The sequence below is a fragment of the Suricata suricatta genome, chromosome 11 (assembly GCF_006229205.1).
Source record: "Suricata suricatta isolate VVHF042 chromosome 11, meerkat_22Aug2017_6uvM2_HiC, whole genome shotgun sequence".
Classification (NCBI taxonomy): Eukaryota; Metazoa; Chordata; class Mammalia; order Carnivora; family Herpestidae; genus Suricata; species Suricata suricatta.
In genome coordinates this window covers 43,330,682-43,343,266 of record NC_043710.1, presented here as the reverse complement: position 1 = coordinate 43,343,266, position 12,585 = coordinate 43,330,682, and the positions used below count along the sequence as shown (strand labels likewise).

Below are 12,585 nucleotides of genomic sequence, written 5' to 3'. Positions count from 1 at the left end.
GGGTAGAGGGAAGGAATGAATGTTTATTAGGCACCATCTGCTAAGTTCTGGGTAAGATGCTTAATGCCTATAATGGCCCTATGAGCTTGCCTTATTATCTCCACTTACAGATGGGAAAACTTTGGCTCAGAGAGGGTAAGTAAAGTGCCCCAGGTCACACAGCTGGCAAATTGTGGAGTTGAGATTTAAATTGTCAGCCTCTCTTTGCCGCATACTGGTTCTGGAAACTTGGAAAGTCACTTTAACACTCTGATCATCAGGGTCATCATCTCTAAAACGGGGATGATCATAATACTCATGCCCTCACAGTACCTTGTATGGATCAAATGCAGTAATAAATGTAAATGGCCCTGGCAGATGAAGTGCTATACAGAAGTGGTAGGTAATGTCTCCTGATGTTGCCATATGAGGTCTTACTTTTGCAAGATTGAAACCACATATCCAGTGCCACAGAGAGAGTACAAGTTAACCTTGTCCTTGGGACTTAAAGTAAATGAGATTCAAAGGGAAAAGAAGAGAACACCATGAGTTGAGTTGTTCCAAAGGTGATTTAATGGATCGGCAAGTCTATTGGTGACTCAGTCTCCCCATCTGCAAAGAGGGCCTGTGTGCAGGCTGATGTGTGGATTGAATGAGACAGTGTATATAAAGCATCCAGCGCATTGCCCAGAATTGAAACACTCAACAAAGCATTCCATTTCACAATGACCCCAGCCAGGCTTCTACTCCCTGGCAATCTTCCGCCTATGTGATCCCTGCTCGCTTACAGATTCTGCCTTCCAAGCCTCTTTCCTCATTGATCTATTAACATAAATTCTTTCTCCAAATAGTCATTGTACTTGGCATCAATCTACTAACTTACAGCCATTACAGTCATGATTGCAATTACCGTGTGTCCAGGCTCCTTGCAATGCTATCATCATTTTCTCCCGGTTACCATGATAAATGTTCCTAATAACTCCTGCCTCAGATCCCTTGTGGAATGAGGCAAGAGATTAATTTATTAATTGATAGATTAATGGCTCATAACTGTTACAATCATCATTAATTGCTATTACCTTTGAAGCGTCAAATGGTTACAGGAGTTGAGGGCGAGGCCTAAAGAATGTTCCTTCCTCTCATGCAAAAGATGGGAGGTGTCACCAGCCAGGTAGAGAAAGTGAACCGCATGCTGTGAGTGCAGCGGTGTCCCCTTATCTGTAGGGGATACATGCCAAGACCCCCAGTGGATGCCTGAGTTCAGACAATACCAAACCCTGTATATTCTATGCTTTTCCCTGTACATACATACCTGTGATGGCGTTTAATTTATAAAATAGGCGCAGGGAGAGAGATTCACAGTAACTAATAATAAAGTAGAACAATTATAATGAAATAGTGTAATAAAAGTTATGTGGATGTGGTCTCTTGTCTCTCGTTCTCAAAATATCTTATTGTCCTATACTCCCTGTTCTTCTTGGGATGATGTTCGATAATAAAATGCCTCCGTGATGTGGTGCAGTGAGGAGAATGATGTAGGCACAGTGACACAGTGTTAGGCCACCACTGACCTTCTGAGGATACATGAGAAGGAGATTCACCAGCTCCTGGAGCCCAGCTGACCACTGGGAGCTGAAACAGCCGAGGACAGTGGGCTACTGCACAGGCGCATTAAGGCTGTCATGGCACAAAGCACAGCATCGTTGACCCATCCCTTTGTACTCCTCACTCTGACCCATCATTCCCCGTAAGCACTGTGATTCTCTCACCTCTACACATCAGCCCTGCACCGCTGACCCTCCCCTCACCCTGAGACCGTTTTCCACCCAGGAATTCCCGAGAGCCAGTTGGGCAAAGTAGGAAAACAATGGGACCATCTGCCCTGCAAGCTCTGGTCCATGCAGCAAGTAGCTGTGATCGCGTCATCCCATCTTTGAGAGGGGACTCATCCCCCTGTACTGAGCCAAGATGAGCGCTTCCTATGCTCAAATCAGCAGCAGGACACCAGGGAGAGCCCAGACCCTTCCATCGGCCCCCTGTGTTCCACCCCACTTTACAGCCAGCTCTCGTGTAGGAGGAAGGGAATTCGTGAAGAGTCACACAGGTCTCTCGTGCGGTTCCCTAAGCCCTGAGGCATGTCCACCTGGATACAAGAGTAATGCTGGTGCAAAGCACATGCTTTTGCTGCTGACTCCCATCAGCAAACATGGTACCACATGTTCCCCTTATCACAGGGTCTAGCCCTAATTCCCCCTCCAGCAGCGAAACCAATTCCTCTTAAATATTATAGCCTCTGTTCCTTGCTAGTGACTGCAGAGTACAGTTGGCAGTTTTGCACGTGATATATACCTCCTCTTTTACTACCCAAGATCTATATGCAATGTTTTCCCTCCCTTTAACACTTGTTCAAGTTCTCTACCTCCCACCCCATTTTCCTAAAGAGCCTTTCTCAATCAAACCTGGCTGAACTCGTCACTCATCTATGGAATCTTGTAACCATTTTCCTGAAAGAATCATGGAAAGAGACCACGGGCTTCGTTCAGAGTTCAGCTCTGGATGTGACGCTAGCATTCTACTGCTTTTCATTTAACTCTCTGTGGCACTTAGAGCTTTGGGTTTTTAGGAATGCCACTGATTCTTCCTTGCTTGTATTCTTGTTGGAGGTGGTGGTGTCTTGGCAGGCAAGCCGGCGAGCACTGCCTTCCTGAGACAGCGGCTGTGGACGGGTGTGCCTGTTTCAGTGGTGGCCCGTCAAACAGGAGGACCCTCTGCACAGGCTCATTGGTAAAGTGGGGTTTGTGCCTGCACATCACAGACGGCAGGATGCCGACCAACCAGAGAAGGGGTTGACACTCCTTATCAGCAGCTGGAGAGACTGCTTACAACAGAGAGGGCAGCAACAGCAGGGGAAACCCGAACCGAGGGCAGAATGAATTAGATGCAGTTTACCAAGGAGATGTAAATACATACACAGCCACTGTAGATCACAAATAGCACTACAGGGTGAAGGTGGATTAAATATGTATTCCTCCAGACTACTTACTCCTGGGCCTTGCAGATTTGATCTTTTCTGCTCCTGTAGCCGAGGCCGCTCCCGCAGCTATGTTAGGCCAGATCCTCGGTCAGGCCAAGAAGCATCCGAGCTTGATCCTCCTCTTCATATTTATTGGAGCGGGAGGCACTGGAGCAACAATGTATGTCATGCGCCTGGCATTGTTCAATCCAGATGTCAGTTGGGATAGGAAGAATAACCCAGAACCCTGGAACAAACTGGGTCCCAATGATCAGTACAAATTCTACTCAGTGAATGTAGATTACAGCAAACTGAAGAAAGAAGGTCCAGACTTCTAAATGAAACGTTTCACTATAAAACTGCTGAGAATGAAGGTCTTCCTGAAGCCATCCGCACAATTTTCCACTTATCCAGGAAATGTTTCCCCTCTAAATGCACGCAATCATGCTGATGTATTGTGTTGGGGTTTACACTGACTAATAAATATCTGAAACTTGAAAAAAAATATGTATTCCTCCAAACAGGGCGTGGGGCAAGCTGGCTGAGTAGAGCCATCCTTGATCTCCTCGGTCCACCTGTGTCTTTGTGGCTGTTCTGCAGTTTCTGATGATCTCCGTTGGGATCCAGGCTAGCCAACCTGCTTGCTCATCAGACTCAACCCTTCCTTACATCAGAGCCAATGTTCACGCTGCAAAGAGTTCTTATTCTTTCTGTCAGTCTAACTGATCTGACGTGACTGGTGGGGGTTGGGGGCGGGCTTTCAATGCCACATTTTGCATCTGATCTTAGAGTCAATAAAGCTTATTGAGCTGGGGAGGAAATCCGAATAATAATATGCACCTCCCTAGATTGTATGAGTATCAAAGGAAATAATACACACAGAATGAGTTTGAAAAGCATATGGGCCTTGTTGTTGTTATTACTTTTTGCTAAAAGGCGCTCTCCCCTATTAGCAATCACTGGCTTGTCCTTTGGACTCCTCTTCAGAAAGGCAAGCCAGACACATGTGACATGTTAAACAGGCATAGAAGATATTTTTATCTGTTTAAGCCAACAACAGTAACTGTATCACAAGACAGTGTGTGATTAATTGCCAAGTGAATTGTGAGAAGAATAATTTCCAGAATATGAACAAGGGAAGGCTCAGCTCTAGCTGGTGGGGAAGGGATGGAATGAGGCTCCAGAGAGACTGGATAGAATGATGGAGGTTTGTTCTGGGTCTTGTAGGATAGATAGGATTAGGGTTGGTGAAGGGAAGGCATTCCAGGTAAGATAAATTATATGGAGACGGGTGGACAGAGAGGCAGTGGGGGGTGCTAAGGTGGGGGGAGCTGCAGGGGGACGTAGGGTTTGACAGTAGGCAGAGAGGAGCGAGCAGATGGTGGGAAATTCTGAATGGTATTTGCTCTGACTTTACACCTTCAAACAAGTCCAAGACACTGTGCCACATGCTCTAACCAAGTAAAGAATAAGCTCCACGCTGTCCAAGCCGTATCTCTTGCCCAGCACCCTGTCCTTCTTGCTACCTACCCACCCTTTGCTGGTCTAGCTCTGCAACACCCCTAACCTTGCCTACATTCCCATTACACCCCTACTCAGGCTGTAAAAACCCAATTCTAACGTTTTACCATAGAGATTTGCTTCTTAATTCTGACTCAAACCTATAGAAGTAAAGCTAACACTTACCTAGGTCTTTGTGTGCTAAACACTTTACATGCCCTACCACCTTTAATTCTCAAAATAACTCTATGAGATGGTACTGCTTCTACTGCCATTTAGCAGATGAGGAAATTGATGTTTGACATGTTAAAGTCCAAGGTCACATCCACCCATAAGTAGTAGAGATGGGATTTGATCCCCAAGCTGTTGACCCCATGGCATGGTTCCCAAGCACTAGTCGATAGTATGCTGTTATTGCCTAAACCCCCCCCCATTGGTTCTTTCCTCTTTGGTCACCCTTGGGTAGGATGTCTTACTCTAGTCAATCTTTGGAAACCTAGACTCCACCTCATGCTGTCATCCTGCAGCAAACCCCTGAGTACCAAGGACACGGCAAGGATAGGAGTTCTCAGTAGAATGGTTGGTTTAGGGTCCCAGAGGATTAATATTTGATTCTAACAATGGTGGGAGCCAGTGAAGGCTTCAAGATGACGATAATCTCAGGAAGTAATATGATCAAAACCCATGTTTTCAGAAGATGAATCCTGGGACTCCATTCAGGACTGTCCTGCCTGTTCTATTATGGACTATGGAGAGGCTGCAGGGAGAGGCAACAATTTACAGCCTAATTTGTGGCCCAATGCAAGGTGCAAAGGGTCTGAATTAAGGTAATGGTGGTGGAAATGGAATACAACAATGAAGAATCACCCATTTCACTAGGAAATGTATTTCTCCTGAAATAAACATTTTTACCACCATTGTGCAGTTATCTATAAAGAATCGGCTTATAGCTTGATAGCCCTTGGGGACTCAGAATGCATCTCAGGTCTTGGATTGTGTTTCTTGAAACCACTGAAGGCAGCACAATTTGGAGGGAAGCTTCTGGACAGTGCCCAGACAGGTGCGGGTTCAGAGTGGCTCAGCCACTCAACTAACCACACGGCCTTGGGAAAGCATGTTATCTCTGTGAGCTTGTGTCCTCATCTGTCAAATGGGGATAATACTGTCTACCTCACAGAGTTGTTGCAAGGATTAAACAAGACAGTGGATAGAAAGGCTATGATTAGCGCAGAATAAACGTCAGTTTTTATACTATCATTTCTTAGCCAAACACCTCATTAAAAGCCCTGCATAATCACCCATAAAATCTTGTTTGAAATAAAAGTGATTGGGTTCAACCAACCCTTTGGAAAGCAATTTGGCTTTCCAAATGCTTTCCACTGTGTATTAAGACTCATAAAAATGTTCATATCCTTTGACCCAGTTGTTTCAGTTCTTGGAATCAATTCTTAGGAAATTGTCCTCGATACAGGAAGAGCATAACGCACACAGAGTTTCCCTGCACAAACGGCTTGCTACAGCGAAAAATTAGAAGCAACCAAAGAGTCCGGGAACAGCTGCTTCTGTGTTATGCTGATGCTCTCTAAAACTGCTTTAAATCAGTATTAAATACAGAGCTCATAATGACGTTTTAGATTAGGTCAGGTCCATCAATCAATGATCAAATGTAATCTTTTCTTCAGTTTGTTAACCAACCCCTCTTTTCTGCAGGGCTTTCCTGCATGGCCCACAGGCCAGCGATTCTAGCCCCTTTCTCCCAGAGCTCTGACATCCAGGCTCTGCCCCCAGGGTGGGGGGAAGAGTGAGGGGGTTGAGACTTTGTGCCAGAGCCCACCACGCCCAGGGTAGGCTTCTTCTCCCGCTGCCTCAGCCCCTCTGTGGCATCAAGCCTTAGCTCTTTGTCCTTAGACACGGAGCTTCTCTCCACGACCAACTGATCGGTGTCCTCTATCTAGCTCAGCCTCTCCCTGTCTCCCAAGGCTGCCTTGTAAATGCGTCTTCCTCAGGCCTGCCCCTCTTCCACCTCATATCCCTGCTGTCTGTCCATTTGCCACCTCTTGTCCATTATTGCTAACAGTTTGTTGTGTCCTTCTAAGTTAGAGAAAATATTTTCTAGAGTCTCCAAAATTTGCTCATCCAAATATACTTAATGGAAGTGAGAAAAAAGATTAACTTAGATGTTAAAGGCTACTCAGACACTCATTCTCACTTAGACTCTGAATCGTAAAGCCTTGAATGCTTTGTGAAATCCCTCAAAACAGGACTGAAATGTTATTAAACCACATCATTTCAAAGCTGGCATCCATGAAGTTAAAAACATGGGCATTTAGGGGAGCCTGGTGGCTCAGTCAGTTAAGCGTCTGACTTTGGGTTAGGTCATGATCTCACAGTTTGTGAGTTCAAGCCCTGTATCGGGCTCTGTGCTGACAGTTTCAGATTGTGTCTCCCTCTCTCTCTGCCTGCCTCTCTCTCTCTCTCTCTCTCTCTCTCTCTCTCTCTCTCTCTCTCAAAAACAAACATTAAAAAAACGGGCATTTAACTGGTAGAAAAGAAAGTTCAGTAAAAGCACTTGGCCTACCTTTATCTTGTAAGTTGCAGCTTCTTTCGACAACATGTAGAGGGACGAGCATGTGATTTCTCTTAAGTTTGTGTAATTATGTGCATTTTGCAATTTCTTAGCTTTGGCAGGCCCTGGGTAGCATTTGGCTTCCACTCTATGACCTCTAAGGGCAATTCACAACTGGGCTTTTCCTGACAGCCCCAGCATCTGGACCTTGAGTGGCCCAAGTCCACCATGTGATGGACCCTCCTGTGAGCCTTCTCTGCAGAGCACAGGACAAGCTGTCCAGGGCCACGTTCTTCCCTCACTCCCAGGAGCCTAGGGTCCAGGCTTCATACAGTTGCTGCCCAGGTTTTGGGCATGTTTTTAAAAGTAAATAGAGCAATTGTCTTTTTTTAATATTGTTTTACTGGATGAACAATAATTAATCAATATTTCAACTAAGTATTTACTGACTGCGTATACACTGACTGGATGCCAGGAATCCTCTACTATAGATACAGAGGTAGCTTAGGCTATTGGACCCTTCTGGCCCACATTCCTTCCTTCCAACTTCCTTCCTGCTTATTTCCTTCCTCCTTTCCTTTCTTTTTCCTTCCTTCATCCTTCCTGTTCTCCTTTCTTAGATATTATATATATAATACTGAAAAACAAAACAGAAAAAAGCACTTAAAAGCCCACTACCTGGTATATAAAGAAAATAGTGAACATCTTTCCTTTCCTATCCTGTCTTCTGAATCCCAGAGGTAGTAACTAGCCCTAACAGATTGGTGTGTGTGTCCTTCCCAGCTTTTCCTTACATGTAAGTAAATGAAGCTATCTATCTAACCATATCTCCAGACATTTCTTGGAGAAATAGAACAATGCTGTACTCACAAGTCCCATAGTTTTGAATGTTGGCCAAGCAGCCAGCTCTTGGCATGACATTTCACAGGCATTGTTGGGTTTAATCCGATAACCCGGGTATGAGTATGTGCTATTTTCATCTCCACTTGACAGATGGAAACCCCTGAAGCCTGGAGTAGATAAGCAACTCACTTGTCCAAAGTCAGGGTCCAAGCAGCACAGCTAGGATTTGAATGCAGGTCCACTGTGTCCAAAGCTGTTGTTCATTCCACTATTCCAGGCCACCTCTCACAAATCAATCCCCCACACGCTCTGCCAAACTTCTTAGCTTTCTTCTGTAGATGATTCAGTTCATTCCCACTCTGGCTCAAATGGTCCACAGAAGCCTTGGGCTGGGAATCCAATCCTGTACCAAGTCGCCCCTGACGACACAAAACTTGGACAAATAACCAGTCTCTGCTCAGAAGAACTTGTGCATTACGTTTATAGACGGTGCGTTGACAGTGTTGATTTCCTCCTTAATTTATAACCTTGTGTCTCAGCTTCCCACCTCTCCTACAGATCTTCTTGCTCCCGCCTCCTCAAGTAGGACCCCCTTAATGTCCAGTGATTTCTCTCTTCCCTCCCCATACACTTAAAACAGTCGGGCACATTTTGTTCTCCACAATCTTCAGGACTGGGCACACATTGTGAAATTAAAAAAGGAAGGGAAGGAACAGCAAGGGCTGTACGACTCTCTGGCTTCAGAAATTTTCTGCCAGGGTAAGCTAACATCCAGTTCCCTCTCGCACACAGTCCTGGGCCAAAAGATTACAAATCAAAGCAAAAATCTATCAAGAGAACTCTGATTTAAAACTTAAAACAGCCTGCACACATTTTTAGAGTAACTTAGAAAACAGTACATCTGTGACTTGAAACAGCTGGAAATAGACATTTTTGCCAAAATTATGCCAATTACAAAAGCCGTTAATAGTCAGACAAGAGGCATTCAAAATCCAAGCGGTTCTGTATTTTTTGTATATTCAAGCTTCAGATAACCTTCACTATTGTTCATCAAACACTGACCCTCTATGCCTTTGAGGGGCATCTGCATGGCTCCCACTCTTGGTTTCGGCTCAGGTCATGATCTCATGGTTTGTGAGTTCAAGCCCCTATTAGGCTCTGCAATGTCAGATTCTCTTTGGATTCTCTCTCTCTGCCTCTTTCTGCCTCTCTTTCTCTCTCTCTCCCTTTTTCTCAAGATAAATAAACTTTAAAACTAAAATTTTTAAACTGCCTTTGAATGCCAAATGCCAGCCAGCCATGCAATTTGGATAGTAGTGTTTGCATAATTATTTGAGGATTTTATTGTATTTTGCCCTTATTGGCTTAGTAAAAAGAGTGACAAACCAAAGAAACAAAAATCATAAGAGGCATAGGTCTTTTTTTTTATGTTATTTATTTATTTTTTGAGAGACAGAGAGAGAGAGCACACACAGAGAAGGGTCAGAGAGAAAGGGAGATACAGAATTCGAAGCAGGCTCCAGGCTCTGAGCTAGCTGTCAGCACAAAGCCCGACGTGGGGCTCAAACCCACGAACTGTGAGATCATGACCTGAGCTGAAGTCGGCTGCGCAACCAACTGAGCCACCCAGGCACCCCTGAAGCATAGGTCTTATAAACTCATAATATATGTGAAAAAATAATAGAAATTATGAGACATGTTGGAAACAGAATAACATTAGCCCCAAAGAGTCATTGGACTTAAGCCAGTCAACCACGTGTTCCGGTCTAAAGGAAAACAACAAAATTAAAGAACATGTGCTGAAAATGTTGGTAGCAAATTGAAAGTAAAAAAGAAGGTATCATTAAGGAGTTGGATATTTGGGGTTTTGTTTGCTAAAAATGGAAATTGCCCTTACATGGGACCCTGCTAGAGTGTATCTGTCTTATTCACTGTTAGGTCCCAGCAGCTTCTTTGCACATCATAGATGGACTATACTATTTGTTGAATAAATGAATAAACTAAATGAGTTGCACATTCAGTGTTTTTAGCATTTCATTGTGCATAAAAGTAGAGATGTGTTTTCCTGTCCTTAAGTATAGAAAGGGAAGCAGGAAAGAACGGATTCCAGCCTGCTCCATTGCTATGCCTTATGATGGACAAGGATCTCATGGGGGCAAAGGGTATAGAAAGGGTGAAGGTGAAGGCCTTTTGTTGGATGGTTGTGCAAATACTCTCCACACCACACCCCTCCTCCAGGTCACACACAGAGACCTGACTGAGGTCAAGCAAACCACAGACCTGGCCAGGCCATGTGTTCCAAGGACAAAGACAGAGCTTGGGAGTAAGGTGTCTCGCATCAGAGGATGCAGTGCTTAGAGAGCAGAAAGAACCGGAAGTTGTGCCCAGAAGTAGACCCAGCATCAAGATCAAGGTTGTTTTGAGGGCATAATGAGGGCAATGTGCTAAGTGGAATAAGTCAGAGAGAGAAAGACAAATACCATATGCTCTCCCTTACATGTGGAATCTAAATCTAAGAGCAAAATAAAACAACAACAACAGAAAACAAGCTCATAGACATAGAGAACAGATTGGTGATTGCCAGAAGTTGGAGAAGGCAGGATGGGGAGAGAAAAGATGAAGGAGGTAAAAAAGTACAACCTTAGTGTTATAAAATAAATAAGTAATAGGGATGTAATGCACAGTATGGTGACTATAGTTAATAACGTTGTATTGCATGTATGAAAGTTGCTAAGAGAGTATATCTTAAAAGTTCTCAGCATAAGAAAAAAATCTTTTTGTATCTATCTATGGTGACTAAGCTATTTTTAAAGCTTTTTGTTTGTTTTCATTTTGAGAGAGAGAGTGTGAGTACACGAGCAGGGGAGGGGCAGAGAGAGGGGGAGAGAGAAAAATCCCAACCAGGCTCCATGCATCAGCCCAGAGCCTGATGCAGGGCTCGATCCCATGAACAGTGAGATCATGACCTGAGCGGAAATCAAGAGTTGGATGCTCAACCAACTGAACCACCCAGGTGCCCCAGTGACTAAACTATTAAGTAGACTTATTGTGTTGATTGTTTCACAATGTATACAAATACGAAGTCATTAAGTTGTATACCTGAAAATAATATTATATGTCACACTTCAGTTTTTTAAAAAAAGGCCAGTAATCCAAGCCAATGAATAAAATGGAAATTCAAAGCCAAGGTAAAGAAGCAAAGCAGAGATGCTAGTGAGTAAGGAGCATTCAATCGACAGGTCTGGAGGAATTCTCAAACTAGAGTGAAGGCATCCAAATTGGTGTTTCCCACCAGTTTGCTGTGTGTGTTTGAAGAAACGGGGGCAGAATGCACGTCACTACTGTACAAAAAATGGACAAATGACAGTATGAAAAAGAAAGTCTAAACTGGTGCCCCGCAGAGCACATCTTTGGCATGTTAGCTCCAAAAAATATAAATAGTGAAGCGACACAGTTGAGGTCAGACACTGGAGAAATATTTCACTGGTACCAGTGCCACAAGCCTGGAGGTAAAGCAGTGTAGGCAACAGGTGAGCCCAAGATCAAAGGCAGAGCAGGGTCAGCCTGAGATTCCAACTAGAAGGGCTGGTAGAAAGGCCTGAGGAGAGATCACAATGACTCTGCGGGGATAGGGCCTTCTTGGAAGGCCATAGCCTCACCTCCATTGCTACACCACCCCAGTCACCAAGGCATCATACTCCAAACTTCATCAGTGATAGCCTGTGAACATGTGTAAGGCCCAGAAGGCATTGCAGTAAAAATCTACACCTGCGTCCATCCATCCATATGTGTCATCCTGCTCCAGGGTTTTTGAGGATAATGAGTCTTGTTTGACCCATAGATAAAGGAGGTGGTGATTCATTTCACTTTAAGTGACCTTAAAGTTTAAAAAATACTTGCATTCAGCGTGTCTTACCTTCAAAAGGTTGCTCTATGAGATGACTGGGGAGGAGGGTCCCTGCCTTCCTCTCCCTGCTCTTCCCCAGACAAGTGGAGCTAAGACCCAGTCTCCAAAGCAAAGGTATTGCCTTGAAGCCCCACAGGAGTGCTGGCTAGGGATTGCCATCAGCTAATACCCCTACTCTGCTCTCAGAGAACAACTTTTCTCATAAGACCAGCCATGTGTTACCTCAAACCCTAGAAAAGAAAAGCACTTTTCCCTAGAAAAGAAGCTAGGGTATTGGTCAATATCTGTGGGAAGGAGGTGAGTAGGAGGGACGCATGTTCAGAATCTCACTGCCTCTCAAAGCTTCACAAAGGCCATCAAGGGGAAATCTATAGGCTGGGTTCTAATTCAAGGTCTATCCTGAGCCTGGGTCCCACCTGGATCTCCAAGCATACCTGTGTCCTGATAGAAAACTCTGTCTTCCCGGTGAGGGGATACAAGAGTATACCATCAGTCTGTACTCTCCCCTCTAATGTCCAGGGATGCCCACAGCAGGGCAGCGGGGCTGTGAGGCCTCACCCACCACAGGATGCTTGCAGAAGACTCCTTCAAAGTCTTCTGACAGGAGCGGCCATTCGTGGCTCTCAGGGTTTCCCGCTTGCCTGCCACATACATAGCTCTTTGGCAGCTGCAAGGCCCACAGCAGTGCTTCGAAAAGAGGGCAGTTTAGGGGCACCTGGGTGGCTAGGTTGGCTAAGTGTCCCACTTCAGCTCAGGTCATCATTTCCCAGTGCATGA

At 44.7% G+C, this 12,585-nt stretch overlaps 1 protein-coding gene and 1 pseudogene across 1 annotated transcript in view; both read left to right on the top strand.

Annotated features, from left to right (window-relative positions):
* SPON1 (spondin 1) overlaps positions 1–12,585 on the top strand; it is a 258,449-nt gene that overhangs the window by 177,769 nt on the left and 68,095 nt on the right. The window lies entirely within an intron of this gene.
* Positions 3,006–3,348, top strand: LOC115306517 (annotated as a pseudogene).